Source organism: Lagenorhynchus albirostris, chromosome X (genome assembly GCF_949774975.1).
Source record: "Lagenorhynchus albirostris chromosome X, mLagAlb1.1, whole genome shotgun sequence".
Lineage (NCBI taxonomy): Eukaryota > Metazoa > Chordata > Mammalia > Artiodactyla > Delphinidae > Lagenorhynchus > Lagenorhynchus albirostris.
Window position 1 is genome coordinate 8678358 of NC_083116.1, and position 16762 is coordinate 8695119.

At 38.6% G+C, this 16762-nt stretch overlaps 1 pseudogene; it reads left to right on the forward strand.

The window, feature by feature from the left end:
- The window catches only part of LOC132514045 (heat shock-related 70 kDa protein 2-like), a 75909-nt pseudogene extending 59398 nt beyond the window's left edge, over positions 1 to 16511 (forward strand).
- Positions 16512 to 16762: the final 251 nt, after the last annotated feature.

A 16762-nucleotide genomic window follows, 5' to 3' on the forward strand; every position in this document is an offset into this window, starting at 1 on the left:
GGGTTAGAATGCTGGGTCATCAAGTTAACATTAGTTGAGGATGCTACTATGTTGTTATTCAAATATCGGTTTCATTTAGGGGTTGCTTGGAAACCTCACCCTTAAACGTACTGTTTTGTTAATATATAAGTTCACTGGTGTGACACCTATCTGTAATACTGGTCACTGAGATATGAAAAAATTCCTTATTATAAGTGGCAGTCGAAGAAAAAAGGATCTGAAGCAGAGAAATCCCCACGAGATGGAGAAAGTGTGAATCCTACAGTATCCTCTGATAAATGTTAATATCAAAACAGATTCTCCTGAGCACATGCACCTTAGCTTGGATTGAGTAGTATTCATTGTAAAAACATCTCAGGCAAAAATGCCTGGGGCTTGAATCTTGCCATTTAGAGCAGGAAGCATAATTGTCAAATGAGGGCAATAAATATCAATATTGATAACATCACTACTTTTTGTTGAGTGCCCACTACATGCCAAATATGGTGCTAGGAATTAAGCAGCCTTATCTCATGCAATCGTCAAACAAGTCTGGGAAGTAGGTACCATTTGTATCACCGTATTAATAAGTAACTTGCAGCTCAGAAAGCTGAAGTGACACATGATCACATTCTCATGAAAAGAGGGGTAGCTGGGATTCCAACCCAGCGGTCTGGATCCAAAAACTAGGCACTTTCATCTACATCATTGAGACCTAAGGAAACTGAGAACCTTTGGAGCTGTAAAAAAAATATATAGAATCACAGTTTCACACCTAAAACCCCACATTCTTCCTTGTAGGCCTGACCAATCAGTCCACTGAGGGGCATGTGGAGAAGGTAGCTAGGGAAGCTAAATGTTTTCCCATTTATATTGATCTTTAGTTTCAGAAGCATTTTTTCACATGTTATCTCATTGGATTCTTATTATACTGGCAGGTATAAGTTCCATTTTCCAGTTGGATGAAGTGAGGCTCAGAGAGATTCACTTCTTTGCGGAGAGTCATTTAGAAGCCAGGACTCGAACTCAAATCTTCTGGCTCTAAAAGGCATATATTCTTACTGTCTGGTGCTCACTTCTTCCTTCACCTTTAATATACACACGGTGGTAGCTATATTTAAAAAAAAAAGATTTTTAACCTTATTCTGAATTATTTAAATGGTTAAATCACTTAAAAATATTAAATTGATTTGTGTACATAAAATTGCTGTTTGCCTTTTTAAACTAAAGCTATGTGTGTGTATGTATATATATGTGTGCGTGTGTGTGTGTACAAATATATGTATGTATTTATCTATTTGCCAAAAGGTCTTTAATCAAAGGGAAAGTGTATACTTTTCTGGTTTAACCTTGTTAAGTTATAGTAGTGGTGGTAGGAGGGGGCATTAGAGTGAAAATACAACATGACGTCTCCCTTACAAGTCTGAAACACATTCCTTATTTTTAAAATGTAGTTATGAAAAGAATAGTTGTAAATCCACAACATATGGCGCCCATTAAGGGTAATACATGTTTGATGGTTAAAATGGTGCATTTTATTATTCCATTGTGATTTCTATCTTATTATTTATTGTCCGTAGTCAGCAGTGTTATCTTATCTCTAGGCAATTGCTCTTTGCTATAAGGAGATGAGTTTGCTTTTTGCCATATTCATACACCTTTGGAATAGCTACTTTATATTCATTCAATCCTGACATCTAGATCACCATATGTGTAATGTAGTATAATATCACTAGAAGCTCTAGAAATAAATGGTTTCTAAGAGTATGAAAATGTAAACCAAATAAAAGATAAACAGGCAAGAGACCATACTAGTGGCAGGTTTCAATGACATATTACTTTTATCATACCTTTTCCCATATTTCATGTTATAAGTAGATGTTACAGTTTCCTGAATTCTTGTTTTTCACTGAAATAGGCATAGCAAATAATATGTTTAATCACAGCTAATGTCTCCTTTTAGATTTGATTGTTTTCTACCTAATTCATCATCTTATCTTGCCTGCTACTCCTTTCTGTTCACTTCAGGTTGCAGATATGGAAAGTGTGAATTCTGCAGTATCCTTGGATAAATATTAATAGTAAAACAAATTCATCTGAGCATATTCACCTTAGGTTATTACTGAGCACTATTCATTATGAAAAACCATCTTGTTAAAATGATAGTAACAGCAAATTATTCTTTGATTGTGTTATATTATGACTAATTAAAACCCCAAACAACTCTGACCTCAGCATGATTTACTGTTCTCCTGCTATTTTCCTGGACTTTCTCTAATGTAATTTTCTGTACAGGGAAAAAAGAGTAATATATTTTTTCTTGTGGGTATATATGTCCCAAGATAGAAAGATTGACTTTACATTTTCGGAAACAATTCAAATACAATGTATAAGCAAAGTTAAATTAAATATAACTATACAGCCAGGCCAAAATGCTTTTCTTCATCAAATGGAGATCCATTCTCAGTGACCAAGATAGTTTTTCAGAGGTATAATCAAATGTGTATGTGAGTGTGAGTGTGAGTGTATGTGTGTGTGTGTGCTTGTGTGTGTGTGTTTGAGGATTACGATTACCTACAGTTACCTACAGTTCAGTTCTAGACCTCCTTTTTGTCATCTGCAATGTAACAGATTTGGCCTTTCTAATCATTAATGCTGTTTCCATTTGTGTATTTTATTGCGTACCTTAATCTCAATTTCCATAGGTGACTGGAACAGAAAAACAAATAAGACACAGCTTTGCTAGAGAATAGATTCCAAAAATATTTGTTGACTGCAATAGAAATAAATATTGAAAATGGAGTGGTTCGCCTAAGTACTCTGCTCACAACTGGTTTGCCAGTAGAGACTTCCAGGTAGGACTGTTAACTTACTGGTGACCAAGTCCCCCCCCACTGTCCATTATTTACCCTCTGACTTGGCTTGACAAAACTTTAGTCAGGCTTCTGTCCTCCTCACAGGCCCCTGACATTTGGGTCACCTGAAGCTTAAGCAAGCACCAAGGTGCATAATATCCCCCTTGACAGTTCATTCCAAGAATGGAGAACCGGTTGACCACACAGAGAAACACTTCCTGTTGAAGAGCTCTGATTTTACCAAGCTGCTCACTCCCACCACGTGCCCCTCTCTCCCACAGAGTTCCTGCTAGCCCTGCTTCCCCCTTCACATGTAAGAAAAGCCTTTCTCTGTTTGATTTTGAGGCGCTTGCAGATCCTGAGGTTGAAGTCTTCTCCTTATTGTAACAGTCTTTTTGAATAAAGTTTCTCCTTAGCTAAGTCCAGGTTTGTTCCTATTTGACACTGGGCAGGCAGACTGATCTTCCCAGTTACACTTTGCTGATTCATACAATTAAGCGTGAAGATGAAGCTGTGCCGGGTCTATTCTTCTATTTGAATTTCGCTTTTTGTGGCCTCTATTCTTTGACCTCACTCAAACCCTGCTTTGAATACTTTGTCTTCCTTGTGGTCAAACACAGAATTGAGTCTAAACCCTATGTTCTCTCTATTATATCTAAAACGGTGATACTTCTGAAACATTCTTCTCATGAGATCCTTTAGCTTATCTTTTCAGGATCTGTTTGCTCATTCTTTTCCCCTCACCTGGTTCTTGTAATTTGAATCATATGTATCTAAGGGCTCTGTTCTAAACTTTTCTTTCTACATTTAGTTACTCCCGTGGCTTAAAGGATGCTTGCAATTATTTCCCATCCCTAAACAGTATATTTCTATTTTCCCATCTGTCTGGATTTTTCAACTGGATGTACAGGGAGAGAGTTGGGGCTAATAATTGTCCTATAATCGGAAAATGACAAGCCTCAGTGAGATTAGTATGTCCTGTGAGGAAACAATGTGCCTAAAGAAGGATTGGTTAAGAACTTTGAAGTGAGACTTCCTTGGCCCCTCGGTGTTTCCAGAAATTTCTGTAACTGAGTGGTGTGATTGTGGACAACTAATGAGAGGCTCTTGCTAGGCCACACCCTAGTATAAAACATAGTTGTTGTCCCTAGATGGGCTAGTCTTCACCCTCATTTCATCTGGACTTGCACAGCCTTGGTTTCACCATTCACCTGCATGGACCACTAACTGGTAAGTTCACCTACCAGCAGGTATCTGAGCACTAGAGGAAACCTTTTCTTACTTAACTCTGTTAGACTTAATAATGATTTTTAAAAATGAGAGGGAGAAGTGTGGCAGAGAAAACTGTGAAAATGTATGTGAGGGAAAAGTGATGGAAAAGAATATGGGAGAGAATGTGAGTAAAAATAGGGAGAGAATGGAAGTTAGTAAAGGAACATAAAGCAAGGAAGGAGAAAATAGAAAATAAATAAAGGAATAAAGTATAATCTGTGATACTGTAGAAAGTAAGAGGGAGTGAAAAAACAAGACTTTGAGAAAACAGAAATTTATAAACATGAGAAAGGGCAAAAGATAATATGTGAAAACGAAAGAATAGGAGAAGAAGTTTAATATGGAAAAGATGAGACACTAAAATGAAATTTGAGAATGAAAAAAATGTGAGAGAATAATACAAATGTAGAGAATATGCTGAAAATATGAGATTAAACATGAGAGGAAAGTGAAATAAAGGACAAGGACATTTATGGGGGTAAAAATGAGGAAATGAGTTAGAAGATGAAGTAAAGTAAGAAGCCTGGCAGTGAGAAAATAGTGCCAGATAATAAAAGAATAGGCGCAAGAATGAGAAACTACAATGGAAGAAACATGGGACAAACATAAAAGAATGAGAAGTTCGACGAAATGAAACATGAAAAACGAGAATGAGAAAATACACAAATCATAACATTGTTTAGAGTTGGCTGAATTGTGAGCATATGAGCCACGTGGGAGAATGGAAGGCGGGACTGAGGCAGATCTGGGAAACAGCACAGGCACAGATACTGACACTGGCAGAACACAGGAATCTACAAGCGGCTGGTGTGCACCTGCCACGTGGTGACATGAGTAGGGGTCCAAGGCCGAGAGCTGGGACCCCGGAGCCAGGACACCCAGAGCCTGGAGCCGAGAGCGGGGCCGGATGTCAAACTTCCCGGAGTCAGGTCAGAGAGGCAGTGGGGCAGGACGCTGCAGAGGCTCTAGAACATTCAGAATGGAATGGGAGAGGCAAGGCAGAGGGGGTGAAATTGACCACTGCCCTGGAGTTTAGTGATTTTACCTTTGCGATGCAGGGGAGTGTTTAACCATTTGTTTCCTCTACTCTGAAATTGAATTTATAATTTATTCGGCGAACCTCTAGATCTCGCGATTTGGGCTTTCAGAGCCCCTTGTCTTTTCTTTACCTTTACCTCGAGGTTGGATTTTGTTTGTGCTATTTTGGCTAATCTGGAGGAGAAGAGGCTTTTACTTTGTAATGGTTCATATGGCCTCATCACTTGCTGTCCTGAAATGGGAAGCACTCTTCCGACATAGAGTTACTTTGGATGCCACAGGTCTACTGTCATTAGGGGAGGGCCCTTCCCTTGAGCGCCTAAGGGCTCCAGAAACTCCATATTCGCTGTCTGGTCTGTTGCCTTCCCCATGCTTTGCGCTAGTTTACTGTTGGGTGAAGTCTGTATTTGTCATTGCTTTTAAAAATTTCCTGTTTAGTTTGTTTTCCAGATTTTCAGCAGGCTTATTGTTGAAAATCACCTATAACCCCACTATCAAACGAATGCCTCAATGGTCATTTATTTAAATTCTATTTTAATGGCAAGCAACATTGCTCTTTAGGGAAGGCAACAGAGCTGGTTTGTCTTTGCTGCATGTGCTAAATTAAACAAGTGATTTTGGATCCTGAACTAAGGATAAATGTCTTGTCTAGGAAATGACAGTAATCTTGTGATTTTTGAAATGTGGAACAGCTTATTAAAATTTTATATAAGCTCCTTTTCAAAGAATATTACATATTCTGTTTTTAGAAGCTGTATATGATGAATGAATAAAAGTGAATCAATAGGTTTTAGGAATTAGTTGTGCACTTGAAGTGAACAAGAGAATTTTTTTTTTCCCTAAACAAATGTGTATTCTTGGTGCCAACTAAACTTGGAATTTACGGATGGGAAAAATGCCTCACGATGATTCCGTAAATCCTTTTACCATGCAGATTTTTCTCCATGGAAATTTCACAGTTTATTTAGAGGGAAAGAAATTTACCTTGGTGGAGAATATATATATATATATATATATATATATATATATATATATATATATATATATATATATATATATATATACTCCTTGCAAAGAATAGAACATTCAATGTGTAGTAATGAGATCTATCAGGAACCGTTACCTCTAGCCAGTGGGTTGATGCTTAGGGATGCTTAGTTGATGCTTAGTTGATGCTTAGGCATTGCTTAGGGACTTGCATCTAAGAGTTGACTTAGCAAGTTAAATTCATTTTTTTCCAAGTGCTTGCTTCTCCCATATAACCTATTCTTTTTTCCTTTCCTATTAAACATTTTTTAAGTTACTGCCAGTATATAGTGTGTTTTCAAAACGAGTCACTTGTCTCACCCCTTGTCTTGGTTTCTAAGATGCACTCTTGAAAGCGTTCTATTAAAAGATTTCAATGAAATTCACATGGAGATTGTAGGGGAGCAGAATTTGGCACCCCAAAATATGTCTCTTTGGGATATTAATTATTTTAACCTGGTTAAGTTCTAAGAAACAGCACACAAGGGAAAAACCTTGAAAACCAAGTAGGAGTCACCCTTTTGAAAGAAGCATTTACATTTACAAGGGAAATCTCTGTTCGTAAGGGTGTTTTCCTCTCTATACCAAGAAGAAAATGGCTAAATCTCTGGAAATTTATCAGTGGAGAAGGCATGGACTTAAATCTGCACAACAACCTTACCCTTGTTTACTGTGCTTTTCCTGGTCACCTCTCATAACTGGCTCCCTCACCCCCAACTTCTTCTTTTGTCTTTAGCTGGAGATGGTATTTAAGGTGGTGGCTTGGGCCATTTTGGCGGGTTACTCAGTTCTCCTGGGTCTTTCCCAAGTATACATGTTGTTAAACTTTGATTTTCTTATTAATTTGTCTCATGTCAATTTAATTCTTAGACCAGCCAGAAGAACCTAGAAGAGTAGAGGGAAATTTCTTCCTCCTCCCCAGCAAAATCTTTCAAGATCTTTGACTACTGTAAGAAATATATATGAAATTCAAGAAAATGCTTAGCCTCTGAATATCTTATGAATCGTTATTTTAAAATAATAATTCCCAAATGAATTCCATGTTTCTAAATTATTATATTTAATAAGCTATTTTTATTTGTACATTTTATCTCATTGTAATTAACTTCTGGATCTACATTTAGGTTGGTTCCTGTTTGTTTCATTTTTAGTCTTCAGACTTTTTTGGCTTATCAGAGAATGTTTGAATCAGTATTTCCATAAATTAATGGTAGGAGTTTTACAAACTACAGAATGCAAAGAGAGCAAATTATCCTTAAAATTGGACAATCCAAGGATTATTTAAAAGATATTTCCCTTGTAAATGCAATGAAATAATGTAGCAATCAGAAATGAACCATGTAAATGTGTACTCCAGTTGTGAACCCTAGAAAGGTGACAGTGTAATGAGATTTGACAGCATGTAGAAAGGTGAAAACTCATTAACAAGCTAGGATCTGCATTAAAAAAATTGATTAGCATTTTTGTATTATGTAAGAAGATGGCTTAGCATTTCAGGAGGAGAGCAGCAGTTGTGTGGCATTTAAATCTATTCTGAATTAAAAATGATCAGTTTAAAAAAATTACAGAAAATTCTTATGCAAATGAAATATAATCAAGCCATGCTTCAGACTCATTATGCGTGATTGATATGCACTGTAACTTGCTTACTAATTTAAGGAGCAGAGGAATTCCAGTTACCTATCGTATTGTGGATGCAGTACTGTGCCTCACTGCTGGAAGTGATATTAAATTTATTATGATAAACGGGGTAAACCAACAAGTTGGGTCCTTATCCAACTTGACATTTATGTGAAATGATAAGAATTTCTTATTATCCTGAAAAACCTTAGCTTCCTCATAAATGTTAAGATCTTTTGGAGATTCTTAAAGGTATCAACATTAAGAGCATGAGAGAGAATATAGGTAATAGAGAAGAGTACTTTGTAATGCCTTTAGAAGAAGACATTTGCTTGTTGACCTAAAAGTTTGTTTATTAGTGATCAGTAAGTAATTAGAGAGTTCTCTAATGTGTTCCTTTAGTGAGTTCATGTCTAGTTGTGAGAAAACGAGGTCATGAAATTGCAAATTGGGCTAACCTTGCAAACTATGAAGTTATTAATGCACCCACATTTCTCCCAGCTTCCAGAGTTTTAACAATTTTTAAGTGTATCACAACCTACAAAATCCATACTGGTCTATTTCAGCAATTCTTCATCGAACTTTAGGATTTTGACAATACTGATTGGTTCAGGAACTGATTGGTTCAGGATAAAAGCTAAAGTTGATATATCAAAAGTCAGTGTTTCTTTATTTTTTTAAGTTTTAAGAAGACAGATTTTAAGATGCCCTTTCTGATACTGCTTGTTGGACTTACCTTGGAAATCTATGATGTTAACATCCTCAATTTTCTCAGTTTTCAAAGTTTTTAAAATTAACTTTTTAGTTAATATTTTTTAGGCTCTTCTTTTAGTTAAACACACACACACACATACACACACACACACACACACACAAAAACAGTGGTTGGTTCAGGATAAAAGCCAATGTTGGCATACCAAAAGTGTTTCTTTCTTATTTTGTAAGTTTTATGTGACAAATTTTAAGATGTCTTTTTCATATTAATGATATGTAATTTGTAATTTTAAAGGCTTTTGTAATTGGTAGCATTTTTCATTGGTATTTTAAATGATACTTAATTTTTATGATTTTGATAGTAATATATTTTCACAGTAGAAAATTTGGAAGACAGAAACATATGAAGGAAGCAAAATCAAAAAATTACCTTGAAGGGGAGCAGAATATGTCACCCCCCCATCCAAAATATGCCTCTTTGGCATAAGGATTATTTTGAGCAGATTATTTTTTAAGAACCAGCAGATTTAGGAAAAGGTCTGAAAATCAGTAGTAGCGGTTACCCTTTGGTAAGGGAATCTTCCATTTATAAGGGAAATCTCCATTTGTAAGGGTGTGTCCCTCTCTACTAGGAAGAAGAGGGTGACTCTGAAATTCTAGAAAGTCTTATCAATGGAGAAGGCTTGAACTTTTCCTGGGTTTCTCCCATGTGTAAGGAGAGATATATGTTATTAAACTTCTGCTTCTTTTTCTCTTGTTAATCTGTCTTTTATTACAGGGGTTGTCTCAGCCAAGAACCTAGAATGGTAGAAGGAAAATTCGTTTTTCTTCCGTATAATATATAATATTATAATTCAGAGTTAACCATGGTTAACATTTTGTTATATTTCCTTCCAATCTTTCCAGTACGAGTGTTCTTCAATGTTCATTTAAATCCAGTAGAGGAAATTGGTTCAAGATGGCGGAGTAGAAGGACGTGCTCTCACTCCCTCTTGCGAGAACACCGGAATCACAACTAACTGCTGAACAATCATCGACAGGAAGACACTGGAACTCACCAAAAAAGATACTTCACATCCAAAGACAAAGGAGAAGCCACAATGAGACGGTAGGAGGGGTGCAATCACAGTAAAATCAAATCCCATAACCGCGGGGTGGGTGACTCACAGGCTGGAGAACACTTATACCACAGAAGTCCACCCACTGGAGTGAAGGTTCTGAGCCCCACGTCAGGCTTCCCTCTCTGCCCCCACTATTATCTTCGCCTTGGAGTATCTGTCCACAGGGGACAGACTCCAGCTGCTCAGCCTGGGCCCCATCTATCTCCTGCCTCAAGACCACATCAAATATGACTTTCCTTTCACTTCTGTGTGTACATAGGCAGCTTCTCCTTTGATTTGGGGCTCCAGGTGAGTGTTCGGTGCAGTGACTGGATGGGCACAAAGGGCCTGCATCCCCACTTCAGCACGTGCTCTGACATAATGGTGTTTCACTTCAGAGTGCTCTTGTCTGTATATTAATAATTATATTCATTATGATATTAATAATTTTCACAGTGGCCCTGTCTACAGATTAAAAATCCCATCTTCGGGCAAGTCAGCTGGACCTCAGCAAAGTTAAGTGACTTGTGTAAGCTCAGGCCTCTCAGATGTGGTGGAGCCAAAGCCAGAATTTCAATTTTTCTGATCCCATTACACCACGTGGTGGGGTGTGTGTGTGTGGCTCTGTGTGTGTGTGTCTGTGCGTGCACACACGTGTAGGTGTGCTTGTGTGAAAGTGTGTGTTTATATCCTCTTCTGTAGCTGAACAGCAGTTACAGATATTTTCCTTTTAATTTTTTTCTCTCTTGCAAATACCCATGCAGGTTTAGAATAGAGCATTCTTTGTCTTTAAAATAATATTATCTATTACTTACGAATACCAAACTTAAGGGAAAGGAATAATACAGTGCTGACCTGTGTACATACCACCCAGCTGAAGAAATAAAACATTACAGCTAAAGCCTTTGATGTGCCCTGCCTGATCCCATTTTCTTCTCTGCTCTTATAGGCTATACTGCACTTTTAGTATAGTTTTTCAATGACCACTCTTTTATATATTAACAGTTTAGTTTGTGTCTGAGACTAATCACACGTATATGTATATGCATATATATGTATGTATGTGCATATATGTATATAAGTGCATATATGTATATAAATGTATGCTTGAAGCTTCTGAAATTATAATTAAGATCAACAATAATATATTGCATTTCCATAGCAATTTACATTTCCAAAGTACTTTGAAATGTTTCATCGCATTTTACTTTTATTAATTGACATGTGTGCCTTAGTCTTTGGAACCTGCAAAGTCCCTCTGCAAGTCGGATAGATATACATGTGTGAGGCTGGGTAGTGCAACATAACCGCTTTAGATATTCCCATATCCTAACCCTTGTGCAAATGCTAGAGAATAATGCTTCAGAATTCTCAGTTCTGAGTAGTCATTAATGTGAAGCAATGGGGTATTATTCCACTTTTGAGTTGTAACCAAATGCACCGTCTATATGCATAAATACATTTTAATTCATGACATTATTATAGACATAAAAAGCTGACATATATTTGACTTAGGAGCAACACCTGCAGGTTTCTTGGAACCTCTCGACATTCTTTACTGACAGTTCTCACCAATCAGACTTTCTCCTATGGTTCCTTTCCTATTTCTGGTTAGATCAAGCTGGATGAATTATCTCCCTCTGTTTCATTCCTTAGCTTTTCCAGAGCCACATTTTGCTCTGGGAAGGGGAGAGAAGAGTCAACTGATTTTCTTCCTCAGACTCAGAATGGGTGCAGTAATTTTCTGTAATATATTTCAGGCTGTTATTCTCATCTTCCGAAGCAATTTATTATCTTTAACCTGATTTTTATCCCTAAGGCTAAATCATCATTTTTATATTAGGGATAACACAGCTGCTGGGGGATTGCATAAAGGACTGAGGAATAGTGAAATTGGAAGAAAAGCAAAGTTAACCCTTGACCAGCTGGTATATACTAAGTAATGTCAGGAAATGAATGCTATAGGGTTGTAGCCCCAGACTAGCCCCGGGAGGGGGGTGATCCAACCTTATTGATTAGCAAATTCCTGTGGGTCTCACGAGAGAATTCACTCTTGGCAGTATAGGGAGTAATGACAGGTCCCGGATGAAGGCATACAAATAATCTGTTTTTGTTGCATGGATTTCTTACATTACCCAATGCAATACTTACGGTAATTATGATTTTTTAGAGAACCGGCTATATCCATGAACCTCAAAGAGATGGATCTGTTAGTTAAGAAATACCCAACTGGCAAAAGGAATAATACAGTGACTACCTGTGTGCATGTCAGCCAGCTGAAGAAATAAAACATTCCTTATAGTTCATGGCTTTCACTCACCATTTCTGCCCTTCGGAAGTCTGAAAATCTTTCATTTGAACTAAACGCTCTCAGGCAGTGGGGACTATGAAGGAGATGATTTGTTCCACAGTTAGCATGCCGCTTGGGAAGGTGGGGTTTAATCCTCTAGGGATCTCCCAAGTTCCAGAGGAAGTAGAAGGCTCTCAAGAAAGAGGACTGGAGAGCAGTATTACCAGCCCAGGCTGCTGTGGCTTAGAGACTTCCAAACTTGTGTAGCAACTTACTTGTCAGATTTCAAATTGAGCTTTCCACTTTAGGTTGAATATTGGGCTGAAAGCTAGCTGACATATTAACTTAGAAGATATTTCACTAACAGCTGCCCAAAGAGACTAAATATTTACCACACTTATATTTTTATAATATAAATATAAACTAATAAATATAGACTAATATATTTACCACACAATATAGGATAAGGAAAGCAAATTAAGGAAAGATTATAAATGAAACTAGGTGTCATGTCCTGATTAAGAAAATGTAGTCCCTCCCCCCACCCACCCCCGGCCCAGTAACATGGGATTACTTTGGCGTCATAACCCAACACAATTCTTGACAACATTGCCATGTAATCATTCTGCAGGAAATCGGGCTCCGCTGAGTCTGGACTGACAACATGGTGGCTGGTATAAACTGTAGTTTAGCTGACTACTTAGCCTTGAAAGTAAAAAATAAACATGTAATTCCTGAAAACAAGGGATGGTTTATGAAATAAACATTTTCTGCTTTAGAAAAAAAGCTTTATGCAATTCAAAAGGGTTTTGTTTTTAAAGCATTACTCACTAACTGCATTTAAGCATAAAAATAACTCTTAAGGTTTTTTTTCAGTCTGCTCCATACTGTTGCATATACAATATTTAATTAGATGATTCATTAAATTTATGAAAGTTTTCAACTCGTGTTGAATATAACTTATTAAATTTTAATTTTAAATGACGCTGTAATAACCTCTTTGGGAGTCATCCTGCCTAGGCTGGCTGTGACTGCAGACATTCACATATTCTGCCGGTGCAGCTAGAGGGGCTGCATACATGGACAACTCAACGGCTTTCCTTCCCTCTACTCTCTACCTGTGTTCAGCCCCGGTATAACTTAGCAACTTTTCTCATCAACTGATCAGTGATCTGCACATAGGAGGTAGTCAGCAAATGCTAAGTGATGCAAATATTTCTGTCTGAGTAGCCAGTGTAATCAAATGAAGCAATTGCAAGATTTTAAAAAGTCAGGTATCCCAGTTCTGTCTATAAGTATCTGTGCAATCTAGGGCCATCCCTTGACCTCTCTGGGTCTCAGTTTTCTTACCCGTCATCCAAATGGCTTAGACCCAGTGGTTTCTGAAGACCAGCCCAGGATTAACCTTCTCTAGTTCCATGTCCCTCCGCTCTCATCCTGCCTACAATCTCAGATCCATCTTTCCCTCCACTGAAGACACTGCTCTATGACTTACCTTAATGTCCTAGAGTTAAGTATTTGCTGTGCTTGCCATTTTTCAGATTTATCACCAACTTCTACATTGCCATTTGGAGAAAAATAAAAATAGCTTTTCCCTGTAAACTGAGAATGTTGCTACATATTTGCGCTGGATCATCAAGTGAAATATTCCTCTGGTTGGGAGTGGCCCTTGCCTTCCTGCCCTTAAGTTTCCTGGCTGCTTCCATTTAGTGCTTTGATGGGGAGTCATGAGGACCAGCTACCAGATCTCCATCTGCCGCCAAATCCCTGTGTCACCAAGGGCCAGTCGCTTCCCAGCTTGCACCTCAGTTTCCCCAGATGTCTAATTAGAGACCTTTATTTGATTATATCTAGAATCCATTATATTCTGATTCTTTATGAATCTGTGTTTTAGGGTTGCCGGTTATTTAAAGACAAGAAACATCAGAAGAACTTTTAATGAGCACCTACTCTATGCCAAGATGGGAGGTATACTTTAAAGGTAAGGAAAGTGAGGAGCAGAGTGGCCTAATCATTAATAAACTAGCAGAGCTGCAGATGGCACAGTCAGGACTTGAATCTGTGTCTGTCTGATTCCATAAGCCATACCAGCTGGAAAGGTTAGTGGCATGTGTTTTATTTTATTTATTGTATTTGGTAGGTGATAGGGAACAAGTGTTTAAGCAAGGGTTAGTGTGATTAAAGGCATAATTTTAAAAGGTCAGCATGATGGTGTTCCTAGAGGATAGCAGCCGTATTTAATTTCTCCCTTTACTTTCAGTATCTAACACAGTGTTTAGCAAATGGCAGTTACATAATTGATGTTTATTGAATGGAGAGATGGATGGATGAATGATGGTGATGCATAAGTCATGAAATCAGAGAAAGGAGAAATACTAGCGGTAATGCTACTGTGATAATCTAGAGATGAAGTAATAAAAATTTGAACCGGAGTGGTGGTAGTGGGACAGGACACATGCAAAGAGGAAAAATTGACTGGACCTAGAAACAAATTAAATTTGGGCACGAGAGACACCAAAATGGCTCCAAGGGCTTTTGAAGCCTTGTTGGTTGCCACTGATGGCTTGATATCATCCTCAGAATTCTGGTGGTCATCTTGTAATCGGGCATCTATTGACAAATGCAGGGGAGGGCTGCAAACAATAGAAGGCAAGTGGAACACATTACCATCTGAATGAATTATAAAACTGAATGCATTTATATTTGAGTTTGACCCACATAAGGACCGCAATACAGCAGACAGGAGGTGCTGGAGAAAATAGAGGATATAGGTCTCCTGGAGAGGTTCATTGCAAGAGGCTATAGTTGACACTGATTTCTTTTAAACTATTTCAGCCTCACTTACCCCCTTCTCTTTCTTTACTCAAGACGTCTCCCTTTGGTATTGAACTGGGTACCGCTTATTCGCGAGTAGGGGTCTTCCAGCATGGAAAAGTAGAGATCATTGCCAATCACCATGGCAAATGTACCAGTCCAAGTCGCTCTCACAAAGTGAACACCTCATAGATGAGGTTGCTAAGAATCAAGAGGCAATGACCCTCACCTGTACCATCTTTGATGCCAAGAAGCTGATTGGATGCAAGTTTGATGATGCCGCAGTTCAGTCAGAAGGAAGCACTGGCCTTTCCAAGTGATTTGTGGAAAGGGAAAGCCCAAAGTCATTGTACAATATAAAGGAAATAATATTTTTTCCCCTAGAGGAGATCTCTTTCATGGTTCTAAGCAAGATGAAAGAATTTGCTGAAGCCTATTTAGGGGAAAAAAAGTAGAAATGCAGTAATTACTGTTCCGACCTACTTAAATGATTCACAGTGTCAGGCCACCAAGGATGCAGGGATCATCAGTGATCTTAATATCCTGGGAATCATTAATGAGCTTATTTATTGCAGCACCATACTCCAAGGCTTGGATTTAAAAAAAAAAAAAAATCCCCAAACACCTGAAGCTTTAAAAAAGAGAAACGTGCTGATCTTTGACTTAGGTAATGGCACCTTTGATGTATCTATCCTAAACATCCAGGATGGCATCTTTGAAGGAAAATCCACAGCTGGTGACACACATCTGGCTGGGGAAAATTTTGATAACTGTATGGTGAATCGCCTGGTTGATGACTTCAAATGCAAGCGCAAGAAGCATACAGCCCCCAACAAGCAGGCAATGTGCCACGCCGAGGCTGCGTGTGAGAAGGCAACATGTATTTTGAACTTCTTTGCTCACCCCGGGTTTGAAATTGACTGGTTCTATAAGGGTGTGGATTTCTACCCTTCCATTTCCTGAGCCCACTTTGAGCAGCTCAGTGCTTATCTCCTCCGTGGTACCTTGAAGCACGTACAGAAATCCCTGAAGGATGTCCAACTTGACAAGAGCCAGGTTAATGGAATTGTGCTAGTGGGTGATTCCACTTGTATCCCAAAGTTCCAGAAATTGCTGAAAGATGTCTTGAATGGAGAGGAGCTCAACAAGACCACCCACCATGATGAGGCCACGGTGTGTGGCGCAGCTGCACAGGCAGCTCTTCTCACAGGCGACAAATCAGGGTATGTGCAGAGAAGCTCGTTGATGTTACCCATTTCCCAACAGGCACTGAGACAGCAGGGAGGATGTGACATCCCTTATCAAGAGAAACACCTCAATACCTCCAAAGCAGACCCAGATGTTCCCAGCTTACTTTGACAACAAGACCACTGTCTTAGCAAAAGTGTATGAGGGAGAAAGGGCTTTAACGAAAAGAAACTGCTCGGCAAGTTCGTACTTTCTGGGATCCTCTAGCTTACTGTGGTGTTCCTGACATCCAGGTGACCTTTGACAGGGTCACCAATACCATCCTCCGGGTACCTGCTGCAGACAAAAATGCTGGCAGGAAGAACAAAATGCACATTACTAATGACGAAGGCTGTTTCAGTAAAGATGAAACTGACCAGATTGTAAAAGAAGCAGAAAACGATGGAGTAGAAGGGGAAGTCAATAAAGATCGGGTAGCGGCCAGAAGCACCGCAGAATTCTGCACCTTCAGTGGCATATGCGGGCATCTGACTCCATTTCAGTCAAGAAGATAAAAGGAAGGTTCCTGGAAAGTGCCAGGAACTGTTAAACTGCCTCAAATGTAACCAGAGCTGAGTGTGAGTGTAAGCGGGCTTCACTCCGCAGTGGGATCTGGCCGCTGGGGCTTCTGCAGCTCAGCTGAGCCTCGGGTTAGTATCAGGGAAGTGGGCTAACAGTCATTCTTTGGAGAAACTTTCCTGGTCTCCACAGTCATTTATACAGTTTCAATATTTCATGCTTAGTTTGCAGCATCAGTGTGTATGTTTGAAAAAGGACAGATTCAAAACTTAATGATCAATATTTGTAAGTTTATTCAACATTTTAAT